Source organism: Stegodyphus dumicola, chromosome 12 (assembly GCF_044657685.1).
Source record: "Stegodyphus dumicola isolate Sdum_Otavi_A_Nest chromosome 12, ASM4465768v1".
In the NCBI taxonomy this organism is placed as follows: domain Eukaryota; kingdom Metazoa; phylum Arthropoda; class Arachnida; order Araneae; family Eresidae; genus Stegodyphus; species Stegodyphus dumicola.
In genome coordinates, this window is record NC_140779.1 from 68,612,407 (window position 1) to 68,627,831 (window position 15,425).

General features: G+C 33.5%; 1 protein-coding gene and 1 non-coding gene across 2 annotated transcripts in view; one reads left to right on the forward strand and one right to left on the reverse strand.

Moving 5' to 3' along the window:
* Positions 1-15,425, reverse strand: part of LOC118192742 (uncharacterized) — a 119,966-nt gene that overhangs the window by 4,662 nt on the left and 99,879 nt on the right. The gene's annotated exons all lie outside the window — the stretch shown is intronic.
* Positions 9,977-10,050, forward strand: TRNAS-GCU (transfer RNA serine (anticodon GCU)). The gene has a single exon. It is a non-coding gene; the product is annotated as a tRNA-Ser (tRNA).

Here is a 15,425-nt window from a genome sequence, read left to right on the forward strand (position 1 = left end):
TCCGATACCGAAGGACCCAGGTTCGAATCCCGGAGAAGACATGGATGTTTGTATATGTATAATGTAGGTTCAGCATGGCGGCACTCTAAATATGCGGCGAGCCGAAAGTCCTCTCGTGTGGATTGTTGGAAGGGGCGAGGGATTGGAAACCCCCGTATCCCCCCCCGAAGTGCTCTTCCTCAAAATTGGGGTGGAACATAGAAGTCGAACCTCAGTTTGGAGTAGGCTGTGGCAACCATTATTCCACGTAATAAAGACAAGACAACAACAACAACATGACTGAGTGCAGCTACGTCTTTACGCATATATATATATATATATATATATATATATATATATATAATAGTAAAATCTTTTTTGAAATATCAAACTGTAATCGCACAAGGAATTATCGCATTTTTCCGTGAGTGCTGTCGTGGTGTATGTTGCTCTTTTTCATCTTTCCTGCTTCCAAAAAAAATCCTAATGTCTCTACATGGTAAACCAATTTAGAAAAGTCCACCTGCGGCCGAGCGGGAAAGACGCTGTGTAACGTGTATACGAGCCAGTTTCCGCCCACCAGCGGCCGAGCGATAAAGTCTTTGAACGCTGGTAGTTTGGTCCAAGGTTCGAATCCCGCGAACGGGCTGGCTGCATGGGTGTTTTCGTGGTTTTCCCCATGTGTAACGTGTGTACGAGCCAGTTCCCTTAGAAAGTCCTCCACGAAGGCATCCCTTCCTTTAGGCAGATAGCCCTTGTATGCTTTACCATAACTGAATAATCCAATCCAATTTAGAAAATAACCAATATTTCTAAGAGCATAAGCAAAACATCAATATTTAACATTATCTCTCTAAGGTGACCATTTCCACAGAAAACGAAAATCATCTAGCACTGCGGGTGATCGCCTAACAGAAAATTTACACTAAATTTCAAACTGGTAATTATAAAATTCTCTCGAAGAATAATACAAGCTTTAACATTCAAATCTAGGTCTTGAAAGAACGGAAATCAAAGGTCCAATTAAATAGAAATAAAGTGAAACAAAGGCGAAGTGGCCCAACAGCTGAAGATTACAATGAAAAAGGATGACGCTTGCCCTGGTACCGCAAATGTCATGGCATGGTGCCACCGCCTTGTCTCTGCCAGGGACCCTACCATGTTTATTACCACGTGGTGTTATTTTTTGCACTTCGCTGTTTCTCCCGATTGGATTGCCAACAGATCCTCTCTGCCTCAAGACAGCAAGCAGCACATACACAATCTACATCTGCACACAGCTAACGATGCCTTATTGTTTGTTTAATGTTTACATAGGCTTCTTCTTAAAAGACCAGATTCTGATCGAGGTGGAAACAGTTTGGGATGTGAAAGCTTTCAGCAGTGAGGTGTAAAAAAGATATAAATATTCCCTTCAGAAGAGTATACGGCACATGTAGAATGTTTAAATATAATCTGTTAATTCCATGTTATAAAGATGTAAATTATCGGGCTTAAGTATAACCGGCTTCCCAAGAGTCCTTATCCTGCTTTTATTTCCGCAACCGTTGATCGTAGACATATACAAGCAATTATAAAAATCTTTTAAACGAACCAAGCGTTCATGTTACGGCATTTTTAAATTTGAAAAATAAATTTTGAAGAAATTACAAAATCTAACTTTTTATACATTCGTCCGGTCCTTGCAGTTATAGTTAGAAAAATTTTGTATTTATTATAAAAAATAAAACACGAATGTTTGACTCTTATACGGTCAAAACTAACAGAGATATTTAATTTAAAAATTTCCCAATTTTGAAGTCATTTTCATTTGCATTGAGAAGTCGGGTAACAAATAAATTAAAGTAATTCGAGGTTTTTTTTTTTTTTTTTTTTTTTTCTTTTCCAATTTCGTTTAATTATATTCTTTCATGATTTACTGGTGTCTTTAATTTATAAATTTTTAAATGCTAAAAATACGTTAATAGAACTCGTATGCAATTTTATTACTTTAGAATTATAATTTAATAATCATTCAAAAAATCATCAGAGTGAAAATATTTTTATTTTTAATTAATGCAAATAATGTTACCATTTGGTTACGTACCAATACTAAAGCCCACCAGTGTTTTCTAAAATACGAGTTCTAATTTTGTGAATAAGATTTCCATTTTGAAAAATTTATATTGAACAATACTCTCCAAGATAATCTGCACAGAATTGCTAGTCACTAAGTCTATTAATAACAGAAATCTTTTTTATTAATTGATATTTTGTTTTTAGTTGCGTTCAAATGTAAAATTTTCACTCTTCAATTTGTACAGTTGTCAATATCAAGGGCCCCTGAATATGATCAGCAACTTTAATATGAAAAATGTTGGTTAACTTTTATTGGTCAAAACATATGGAATTCACATGTTTTGTGTTTGATTCTTTATAATGAGTATAAAATTTCTGTAAATACAAGTACAGGGACTGGGAGAATATAAAAAAGTAAGATTCTTAATTTTTACAAAATTATTGTTTACAATACTCAATTTTTACAATTTTAATTTTATAACAGTTATTTTAATTTAGTTAACCTTCCCCATCGCTCGTAGTTTCAACTTACAACTCTCTACCAGAATGAGGTTTTAGAACCGCGTTGAATGAGTAAAAAATAGCATTAAAGGAAAAGTTCAGCTTACTTCGTGAGAGAGAGCTAGAAATCCTGAGTAGCGGGTGTTTGCCTTTGGGTTGTTTCTCTAAATGCTGTTACCCCCGCTCGGCCGTATATTACGAGCCTTTTGAGCCCGCCTAGCTTAAAACTAAGGGCCAACTCCGTTGAATTTGTGTTAGCTTCGGCTAAATCTCTTATACTTAGTTATAGTTAGTTCTTATATTTTATTTTTAAGCCCAAGTGGAGGCTTTGTTGTAAGCTCGAAGAAATTCATCTTATTTTGTTCATCTCATCTGTTCATCTTATTTTGAGTGAAATAAAGGGTAATTAAACCTTCTTGAGTTTACGATTTCCATTTTTTGAACTAAGCGATAATTCGCTTAACAGTTCACGAGGTTCCTCGACATTTAATTTAGGAGAATAAAAGAGAGAAACTCTACATTTTAATTTCAAAATGACAAACTACGAATATGTGAGTCATTTAAAACATTTTTGTAAGTAGAAGTACATGTATACGACCAACGGTTGCGAAAATAAAGGCCAGGTAAAACTCTTGCGGACACGGTGTATACGTTAGACAGACGCATGTTTGTCTAAGAAATGCCTCATTTCCATATATTTTTATTTAAGTTACAGAAGTTGTATTTTTACACAGCTAAAGAAAAAACTACCTTTGGTCTCATTTTGCCAGTATAATATAAAGAGAAAGAGGGACAGGGAGAAAAAGAAAGAAAATAAGACAGACACTTCCTCTTTCAATTCCTGCCTTACTAATTACAATAATGCTACAAATGTTCATACTAATTAACAATTGCATGTATTTCATATTTAATGCATTTTATAAATTAAATCCAAAAATAAATAATTATTTAAGTATTTACAAATGCGTTTTATTGCTATTAAATCGCACAATTTATTTAAAGTTATAATTTTAAAAGAAAATAAATTTATTTTCGAAAATATTCGTTATTTTTGCATGCGGAACATTTTAATTTTTCCTTTTCCTAAAATTATCTAAGTTATTTTGAGAACATTTATAATCGGAAGTGCATACATGTTTAGAATCGATATTTAAAGAAATCAAGCATTTACAGAGATTCCGCGGAAACGTGTTAATTAGCTGTTGCCTGCATTTGTAAACGACATATCACAGGTAATTTGTATTTGCGGTTATCAAAAGTATGTTTAAAATGGGCTCACTCTTCGACGATTTCCAGTTGTCGACAAAGCTTTGGCCCCAGACTAAGGGTACTTGCAAAAGGGTACTGGCACTAAGCACTTTAGCTGGAATGGTGACATAACATTGCCTCATCATGAAAATGCCAGTATCTTTATGTCAAACCGTTACAGCGTTGCATAACAGTGTCTAAGGTTGGATGGAGTTATCGGGAATTCTGGAAATTTCCCGAGATACTGCTGCCGATTTGTTACTTGACATCGACGATTTAAAAAACATAAAACTTTACTAGAATGTATGCAGCAAAAAAGAAAAGCTCATAAGAAGAAAATGATTTAATGACACTAAAAAAATCGAATGATAAACTAATTGTAACTGTTTTAACACTCCTTCCCTGTCGTTACAAATTGTTGGATATAATTCTTTAATTGATTGCATAAAACCAAAGAAATTTCATGTCAGGCAGCTCGGACGATTTCACAAAAATACATTAATATGCCTGTCGGCAACAATTCGTCGAGATAAAGGCCTTAACATAGGTGCTACAGCAGCTTTGGACTTCATGAGGATGTCGAGCACCTTCGTGTCTTTATGCCAGGGCACCTTTGTTTTGGCGAATAGTGGCCAACTTGCATAAAAAAGCCGGCATCTTTGTACAGTTTGGCCGTACGGTTAAAACAACCCTATCTGCCTCTGATGGTTCCCTGTTGTAAAGATATCAGTACCTTCATGCAGGCCAGCTGAGACATCTGCATAACGGTATTACATCATATAAATGCCAGTATATAGTTGCACGCTAGCTGGGGACTGCTGTATAGCAGTGTGCTATCGGCCAGCTGAAACTGCTACGGCCAGTCATAAAGATGGAAGAACTTTTATGCATATTTATCGGCTATGACGCTCGATCCTTCGAGATGATCCATCATAGAGGTACTGACAGTTTTATGGAGTTCATTTTTAATCTTGAATTGCGTACATCTTTATACTAAGACACCTCTTATGTAAATATGATTTGCGTTTGCCTTAAAGAAACCAACAAATCAAAACCCCAATTATATAAGATTTTTTTTTCAAGTTATAAGATAATGCTCGTAAATGTACTGGCACATTTATGCCGGGAAACCATGTAAAGATTTCTAAACTGGCGAATACAAGGCGCCCTGCGTAAAGGTGCCAGTAACTTTAAGAAGGCATTATGCTGAATATGTGACAAATGCTTATGTATATTTTTATTACTATCTCATTTACTTTTTATACTTGCAACAGATAAAAGTTCATTGCTGATTTAAAATACGATATACTCCGGTAATAATAGTGCAGATAAAGCAACCGTTCAGCTGTCTCTTTAGTTTTGCACGCACAAACAACTCAAGTAAGAAACTGTTCTCTTATCCAATTTTCAGTCACAACCATTCACAATATTCATCAATCAGTATTCAAAGCCTGTTACGCTATAATCCACTAATCACTAAATTGCAAGAACAAGTCTCCGAATGTCCGACGGCGTTGTTAGAAGCGTTGATACGGCGTGCAGGTTTCGCCCAATCATTCAAGAAAAGGATGAATAGCTTGTTGCTTCAACTAATTCTTAACTGTTTAATTAAAAGGTTACAAACTCATCAACCATAAAAGCTGTCAAAGCAACTAGTTACGATTTTCGATTCAAATCAGATTAAATTATCAGTGAGGTTTCAACGACAGTAAAGTGATGGTCGAGGCTGAGCTTTCCTTTTTTGTCAGTTAATACGATTAAATCTCGATAGTACAACATTTTTCTCGTATAAAAGTGATTAAAAAAACCAATGTATTAAGCGGAATGATTTGTAAAGAGAAGTGAAAAAAATAAAGCTTTAAATTGAATAATATCTTTTTTAATAAACTTTATTTAATATAAAGAAAGGAGACAGTTACATTTACATCTGACTTTTGCTTTATTTTAAAGTAATTATTTGTTCTGTTTCGTTAGAGGTGCAGATAGAAAATAAAATATTTCTCGAGTACAGTGAAATCTATGAAAACTTGATGAGTTACACTAATAACTGCAGGAAACAGAATGTAAATATATTTTTTATTTTAGAACATATTAAAGCTGTAAAGATAATTTTTGTACACCCTGTATATACATTTAATGCATACGTAAGTAACTCTGATATTTTTAAGACAGGCGTAGACGATATACGCTAAAAGAAAATTATTTATTAGATATGTAAATTTGAACTCTTCTATGTCTGTAGACGATAATTTGGGCCAATGATTGCAATTTATCTATCCTAGAATAAATTTTGAAAGACTGGAAAATGGAGCTGATGCAAGAGCATTATTTCCTGTGATTTGAAAGTGGGTTAAGACAGGAAAAATGCTTTGAACGTCTACGTTTAGCATATGGGAATGAAGCTTCGTCTCTTGCCACCCTTGTAAAGAGTGTTTACAGAATTTTGTAGAGGTCGAAATTTTCTCCTGGACGAAAAATACATGAGAAGACCTGACGAAAAATATATGAGAAAAATGCAAAAAAATAAAATTCGATTTTTTGAATGTGTAAAGGTGATGACTCCCCTTAACTCTATGCTCAGCTGATTATTATGTCTTCAATTTTTCAGCAACGTGAACGGATAGAAATATCCAGTTCCCTGACGGATTTCGATTTAACCATTTTCATGATTTGCTTGTTTCTTTTTAGATCCCACAATTTTGATCGAATATCAAATTGTCCGTACTCTTCACACTGTTTTAAAGCTCCATAAGTAAATAAAATCTTCGTTAAATGAACAGCCATTTTACAAAACTTTCTAACATTCAACTGTTGTTTTGAAAGAATGAATCCTACATCAATCAATGAAGAGTCATTTTTATCAGTATTCCTAACATTAACCTGAAGGAATGAATTTCAACATCAGTCAATGAACAGCCATTTTGTAAATGTCTATAACATTTAAATGTTGCTTTGAAAGAACGAGTCGTAACTTCATTAATGTAGTTGTCTCATTCTTTATCCACAGCGCTGTTTAGAAGTACTTTTTTCGATTGTTTAAATTTTAGCAGATCGCGGAGAAATAAAGATAATGTAATTAAGCCATAAATTTAAAGCTCCAAAGTCAGTCTAACTGACAATTAATTAGTTTTACAGTTATTCGTTATTACATCATAATTATTGTCATTAACTTTTAAAAAGTTTGAAGTCGACTTTTGTCGACGTGCATTTATACTGCAACAGATTTGTATTCAAGAAATTTAAAACAGATAATTATCTTCAAGTCATAAATCATTCTTTTAAAAAGCAGTTCTTATATCGTTTGCTTGTCGTGTTGGATGAAGAAAAAATTTCCGTCTCATACTTTTAAAAGTTTGAGCTTAAGCGTTAAAATCGTTTTCAGTTTAACAGCTTTTTCTGCCAGCACTTGGCGCTCTTATCACCATTACTAAATTCTTCGCCAACAAAACTGAATTTAGTGATAAGCTAATGGAGGAAATGGAATTTCCCCATGAAGGAAAAAATATTTCTAACTTTTCTTTCTCTCTGGGATATATAAAGTGTAAAATGTAACGGAGAATTTTGATATTCTAACGAAAAGATATGTTTCATTTTAAGGCTTTCAGAATTATCTCACTAACCACAAAGAATTTATAGCCTTTCTTTTAGCTACTTACATTCATCAGAATGACAGATTTATGTTTATTCTGCAAAAGATGCTTTCAGTCTCTCGTCGTATTTGCTAATCGCACCCAGTTTAAATATAATGATAATAAATATTAAGCATAAAATTTTAAATGACAATAAAACGACCAGTAGCAATTTTCAGCAAAATGTTAAGTGTCAAATTCAAATATAATTTTATTTTTTAAACTGACTTTTAGTTACTGGACGAGGAGAAAACAAAAATTTTAAGGCTAATTAATAGATTTCAAACTTCAGATTACAGTTTAACGCCTCAAGGGGAATTTTATAATTAAGTAAGGTTAAACAAATCTTTTAACCTAATTTTTATATTCAGATTATAGTTTAATATCTGAAACACTGTTAAAATAACAGTTACGAAAGATTCACTGTTTTAAAAATGCCGTCAAGACGGGAGAGTGGTTAACAACGCTGACTGCGTACCGAATGCCCCAGGTTCGAATCATGGAGAAGACATGGATTTTGTAACTGTATAGTGTCTGTGCGACATGGGGACACTCAAAATATGCGGCGCGCCAAAAGTCCTTGAGAGGTTGATGGTAGAGAAAGAGGTGTGGGAGACTCTTGGACCTGTTCTCTGGGGTGCTCTCCTTCAAAATTGGGGCAGAACTGAACAAAGTCGGACTGTCACCTACATAGTGCTCAAGGCTCTGGCAGACGACAGACGCAGAATAGTATTCCTAGCCACGATAATAATTCGTGGATTTGACAAGTGACACAAATTCAGACAAGTGAGATTAGTAACAACAACAAAATTTAAAAATTGATCTTCAAAACTTCAAGATAATAAAACATTAAATCCCATGTTAAAAAGAGCAATACAAAAAGCAAGGAAATGTTTCGCCTCGGATGTTACAAATTAACGGGCAAAGAACAGGAAAACTCTACAAGCAACATTTATTTATCATTCCCATGCCCTCGGGCATTGCGGGGCTGATATTCTACAAAGCACAAAAGCTTCAGTTTATCTTTAATTACTCTGTTATGGATTAACAAAGTAAACAGTTTACAGGTAATAAATGCAGTTTTTAGTGATTTAAATCTTTATATTATTTTTAGTATGATATATTTTAATTAACATTAACTAAAACCCATTTAACTTATTATACATCTAAGTTTTTAAAAGCATTTGTATTTCTGTTGTCACTGTACAAATGTTTCTACTGCTCATGTTGCGTAACTGGTACACAATCGTTTAAAAAAATTGTAAGACGTTCCAATTTTTTAATACTGTTTATTTATTTATCTATTCCGAAATTTTTTAAAGTAAAATCTTTTTAATGGTTTTTTTTTCGGATAACCTTTTTATTATTATTTCTGTTTGGTTATTTATAACTTTTATATTTTTATTTTTATTTTATTTTATTTATTTATTTTTGGTGCCTACGCATGACTGTAATTACGAGTATTTATTACTGTTCGGAAAAAAAGCGTAGGAAGAGTAACGTTATTCCCTTTCGAATTTTTTCCACGTTATCTGCGTTGATCTTGCTACCCGCTACTGAGAATTGTAACGGAAGTCAGTCCAAGCGTCAAAACCTAATACCTCCTCTAGTCGATTGCGATCTTGTCATGTTCAATCCGAGATAAAACATTTGCTATAAAATGGAGCGTATACTCATTTCGTTTTTTTTTTTTTTTTTTTCCATTTAAGTCAACATTCATGAACTTGACAGCAATCATATCAAAATTTATTACTGAAGGTAAAATATACGGATTCGTTGAAGTGGCATCCTCCTAATGTAACTATAGCTTATAAGGTATTTCTCGCATGCCTTCGTGGTGTGGTGGTCTGCACGCTGGGCGCGTATTTCAAAGGTCCATGGTTCGACTCTCGGAGAAGGTGTTGCTCATTTTTCATCGTTCCTGCTTTCAAAAACCTAATATCTCTACAAGCTTACTCAGGAATTACCAAATAACAGATTAACCAGAAAAGAATGCGATTGCCTCCCCCCCCCTCCAATATTGTCTAGAGTAAATATTTAATCTAAATCAGATTTTTAAACTGTGGGTTGCGACCGCCATTTGGGTCGTGGGATCTGCAGCAGGGGGTCGCCAAAAATTTTAGCTGTTTTGATATTTCTTTAACTTATTATAATAATTTTACAATTACCAAATATTTTTACACAGTGTATCTGAAAACAGATAAAGATAAAGTTTAAGAAACCCTGATCTAAATAAATATAGACTAGTTATTTAAAGTTTTAACTACACATTCAAATAATAAATTTAAGGAAATATAATATAAATAATAACGAGGCAGTATTAAATTTGATAAATGAAATGGAAAATTTTAAATCTTTAATTCATTCATAAATTTCTAAGGTGTAACCAGCCAGTTTCCCTTTGGAACTCCTTCAGGCATCTCTCCACTTAGGCAAATAGCTCTCGCGTGCTTTGCCATAATCAAATATACCAAACCAAACTTTAAATTTCTAAGAACTACATGATTTAACTTATTTTTTAATAATTAAAGTATAAGGTATATCTCCCTCTTTCCTAGCGTGCCTTCGTAGTGTAGTGGTTCTGCACGCTGGGCCGCTATTCTAGAGGTCCGTGGTTCGATTCCCGGCGAAGGCGGTTGCTAATTTTTCATCTTGCCTGCTTCCAAAAAATCCTAATGTCTCTGCAAAAGTATGTGCTAGTTTTATGAATAATATTTGCTTTATTAGGGAGAAAATACATCCTACTTTGTATAAGAACACCATTTCATCTACGATTTTTTTTATTTAAGTGATGCATGTCAAATAATATGTAAAACTGAAAATTTAATTGTAAAAGCTAAATTTAAGAGTTATTATATTAAATGCATTGTATCCTCCCTAAGACGAATAACTAGGCATCCATATGATTCTGGTCTTCTGCAGAGGTGCTCTTCTTAAAGAGGTAATATCCAATACCGATAGTTTTTTACGTTCTTGGAAATACTGATCATTTCTAAATATGGTTGTCAGGAGAAGGTTCATTGTAATTACTACTTATATATAGTGAACTCTTTCTAAGACGAAAACACTTATTTTCAAATGATTTTGGTCTTCCGAGGAAATGATAGCTTAGAGAAGTGATGTTCAGTACCAACATTTATTCTTGTTCTCAATCAGAGATGGTTATATTAAAGAGGTGGTCATCACGAGAGGGTTCGTTGTAGTTATTAAAATATGCTATTGTTGTTTCAAATGGCTGGACATTTTCAACTTAGTGCATTCATTGGGAATGGTCAGTACCCAATCGGTCATTTAGCCGTCTCATCACTGAGAAGGTCTCTCAAAATGTAACACAGGGGATACCGATATTACACATAAATTATTGCCCACGGTTATTTTATTTTATTTATTTATTTTTTTAAGTCATGTGAATACAAACACTTGAAACTGGTGAGGTTTCCGAACAGTCCTTTCTTATGAGTTTTTGCTACATTTAAAGTCCATCAGTGAGAAGTCGAACAAATCCCTTCTTGGTGCCATAGAACAACCACATATTTTTTTATATAAAAAACGTCTACAGCGTAATCTGTTCTATTTCGGAACCGTAATGTTAATTGGAAATTTATAACCCATTTTTGAACGTTACGCTGCCATAAAAAAGTGTATGCTTCCCAGAAGTTTATTTAAAGATAAAAAAACAATCTTAATTCCAGCTAATATGGCAAAAGTTGTACTTACGTATTAACGCAACCACTCTGGCGCAGTACGGTGTTTTTTTACAGAAGAAAAAATAAAAGTTAATATAGTATAAATAAAGTATATCAACTTTATTTATACTAAAAGTCAAATAAAGTGTATCAACTGCAAGTTCGTTACTTTCGAGACTTTTTTAAAGATTCCCAAAGTAACAATAATTATTGTAAGTCAGGAGACATTATCAGTATTTAAAAAGTCAGCATACTTTAGCAATTTAAAATAAAAATTTAATTTTCAAATAAGGATCACGTGATGAATTAAAAAAATAAAACACATTTATCTCTAAATCTTTCTGCATTTTTTTTTCGCTGTACGCAGAGATCTGTTTTCATTTAAAAAAATTCAGAAAATTGCAGAGCCTTGGCATCTCGGAAGCACCGGCTATTTACAAATGCATCTTTTCTTGTTCTTCTTGTTTAGAGATTTTGCGTCAAAATTCGGTGTTCCTGAAGAAATCTTACCGCAGTTTCATCCATCGCTGGCAAATTCCACATATGCACATTTCAAAATTACGTTTAACCACTTGATGTAAAATTAAATGCGGTTAATTTAATTAGATTTAGATTTATTGTAGAATTTAGAGATCGTTGTGCCAACCAGTATTGCACAGAAGCTTTAAGGAAATCTCTTAGCTAAATAGATAATATTATTCAAGTTCGGATGCTGCTGCTAAACATAAACTAAATCCCAAAACAGCTAACTATTAAAAAAGGACAACTATTGAAAATTAGCAACAAACAATAAGACTTGCCAAACGGAAACTTTGCAGAAACGTTTTCTCAGTAATCTTAGGATCTAAGAGGTAAACTAGAACGCCATTAAAGATATGATCATCATGGGGAGATTCAGAAAAAGAAAGGGGGGAGGGAAGGTAAGATACCCTTACGAAATTTCTTGGCAACTGTTGGAAAAATATTTAACGCTGAAAGGAGAATTGAATGACGGATGCAGTTCGTGGAAGAACAGTGGCAGGTGGACATGAAAAATACTTGATGGGCTTCCAAGGTATGCGAAGAGATTCTAAAGGACAAACATGGAAGAGATTATTTTTTTCCTTTGCCCGCTCTGTCTACATTAGAAGCAATAACAGTTGGCTGAAATTCATGGAATTTTCTGGAATATAAACGCAAACTTGGTTTCAATTAGATGCTTTCGATTATGCCTTCAAATGGGTTTGACTGTGCTTGATGTCTATCACGAGCACTACATGTACTATAGCGAAGAAGCAGATATATCGCTTGATTTAATACGTGAAAGGGAGGATAATATTAAATATGCACATTTATTTTTTAATGGCTGGACACCAGCTAGAATTTCAATTCGTCGGGAATAGTCGACTCCGTCATATTATCTTCTCATCACCCAGGGGGCACCAAGGGAACCCTGGAAGTTTTGGTAGACTTAAGCACCCCAGACAGATTGGTACCACACCTATGAAAAGGGGAAGGATAGATAGATACACACCAACACCCGAGACTCATGAGGGAGTCGAACTTACGTCCTTCGTTTTAGGCTACCAGTCAGCCTTAATACAATACCGTCTAGGGTGGATTACATATTTAAGAAAACTAATTCGCAAAAGGAGTTAAATATGGAGGAAGAAGCAATTGATTTCGTTGGTGTGTTGAAACCTGACTGAAACTGTCTTGAAACTGGTGAGGTAATTGGCTAAAATTACAACTTATTATTTGAACTCTTTTATTTCATTATTTACCTATCTCAAAAAGTTCTAAGTAACATTTTATTTACTGTGCAAACGTCGTTTCCGCGTATTTGAGCGTGACTAAAATTTTCTTTTCTGTTTTAGTTCTTCCCCCCACCCTGAAAAATCGTTAAAAAAAGAAGTAGGAAGTGGGAGATTATAATATTTCTTCTAATGTTCAACAAAAAATGGATGTGCGAACGTTACGTGGCCAGAATATTGATACTGATTATTAATAATCGTTTTGGAGAAACTGGACCTGGCCGGTATGCGAGTCGATTAGCGCTTCCAGTAAAAATTTCCTCAGTGCATTTTACGGTAACATTTTCAGTAACCTTTTTATTTCATTCGGGGATGTCTGACAATGATCTTGAGTTTAGAGTTTAAAAGTATTAAACAAAATTAAATAACGTCTAGAAACTGCCCTTCAAAGAAGTACCATGTAGCTATTTGATGTCACTCCCTTCAACGCGTCACTATGGCAACAACCAGCCAGCCCACGCAGAGCACGAGTCCTTTTCATTCCTTTCGAACTCTTTTTTTTTTCCCCTTCGCATGCGCGTGGCATTTGCGGGTCCCCTCTTTCTCCTTGTCTGTCTTCACCAGCCCCCGAAGAAAGACGCTCCGATGAAGGAAAGAACATCTGCCGGCGGAAGTGGAAAACCAGCAGCACTACAGCGTCTGTTGTCCATTCTCTGCTTCTCAGCTGTTCTTTGGAACGCTACCGTTGCGTGCAATGCACTAGCTTACATATTACTCTCAAATTCGTTCCAATCATAATGCTGTCTTAGAACATGAAAATAAAATACTGACAAGAGGACGTTAAAAATTTTTATTTTGTGTTAAAACTTTAAAATACTTAATTATATACTGATACAGCTAATACTTTAAAAAAATGAAAGTAATGATACTTATTTTTATGTTTTATATATACATTCTTATAGAAACATACATACATCATATATTCATGCGTACATACATATATTCATGCATACATACATCATGCATACAAACATACATATATTCATGCATACATACATCATGCATACATACATCATGCATACATACATCATGCATACAAACATACATACATTCATGCAGATTCTTCATTATTTAATTTCTTTAAATAAAATACAGGGCTCTTAATATTTGGTGGCAACAATTTGAAAAGTGATTCAGACTTTTATACTGAACCAACGCAAAATGCCAAAACGAAATTAATAGCTCTTCCGGGTAAATTGCCCCTATGGGCTAAAGTATGAAAATAATTCGATAAAAATTAAAACACGTAAAACAATTTAAATACCCAAAATTTTCAAAAATTTTAAATGCTTTTTAAAAGCATTTAAATTACCATGTCTATAGCAGAACTTTCTTACAAAAGACTATAATCCATTGCAATTTTAATATTCTTTTTTCTTCAACCACTTACATTATTTTTGGAAATAAAAAAGTGAAGTTTCGAATTTTTGAAGGAAATTTACGAATTGGAATGTCCTTTGTCCCCTCAAGGCATTTTAATATATTTATATATATATATATCTTAAATGAATGAATTTCGGTAAGAGATGGTGTTTATATAACACTTAAATGGACTGCGTGGAAAAGTATCCATTCATTGGCATATAGTATCAAGACTGATTAATTCAAGCAAAACTTAAAAAAAAAAAAAAAAAAAAAGCCCCCCAAAAGTGGAATAATTGAGCTAATTAAATAAAGTTCAACAATCCAAATTTTGCTTTTAATGTAAAAAATTCTTAGGAATATTTTAAAGAATTAACGGCATTTATCTCACGAACCCTTGCAGGAGAATAACGTTAATGACAAAGGAAAATTCATCGAGCTGACAACAGGGGGAAGGGGGTCGGATTTTCCTCCCAGAGGAAACACACTTAAGTTTTTTTAAGATTCTCCGTCTGAACAGATACAAACAAAGACACGCACAAATAATAAAAATAATAATAACGATTTTACAGTGGCGCCCGAGTTTAAATGTGGTGGTTAACAGCTAATCACCACCTCGATTAGACCTCTAATTCTGATCTTTTCTTCACTAATCCTTTCAGTGGGAGTAGGATAAAAGAAATCAAAACTACTCCTTCCATATATTCTTGTCCAAACCTGAAGGTGTCGCATTCGTTTTCCGAAAGCACGGTTGGTTTTTAAAGATTCCTGTTTATATATATAAATAAATAAATTAAAAAAAAAAAAAAAACTTCACAATTACCAGTGTCGAAATCATTATTCATTAATGATAAAAGCTCTTTTAGTTAGTTTAATGTAGGGTATCTTTTAACATACTCATCTTTTCATATGAACTCAAGCGTTCATGAAGCGTTTGGAAATGAAACAAAATTAAAGAAAGAAATAAGATTGGAAAGAAGATAATCTCTGCACACAAACAAAACACATCTATACATGAAAGTTTTTAATGAATTCCTAATATCACATAGCTAAATATTTAAAAATCTTTTTAATTTTTTAAAATTAAAGTTTAGACGTTTTTAATTGGTTTTTAATAATGTTTTCCTCTTCTAATTTTTTTAACTTAATGTTTAATTTCCTTTAATTTG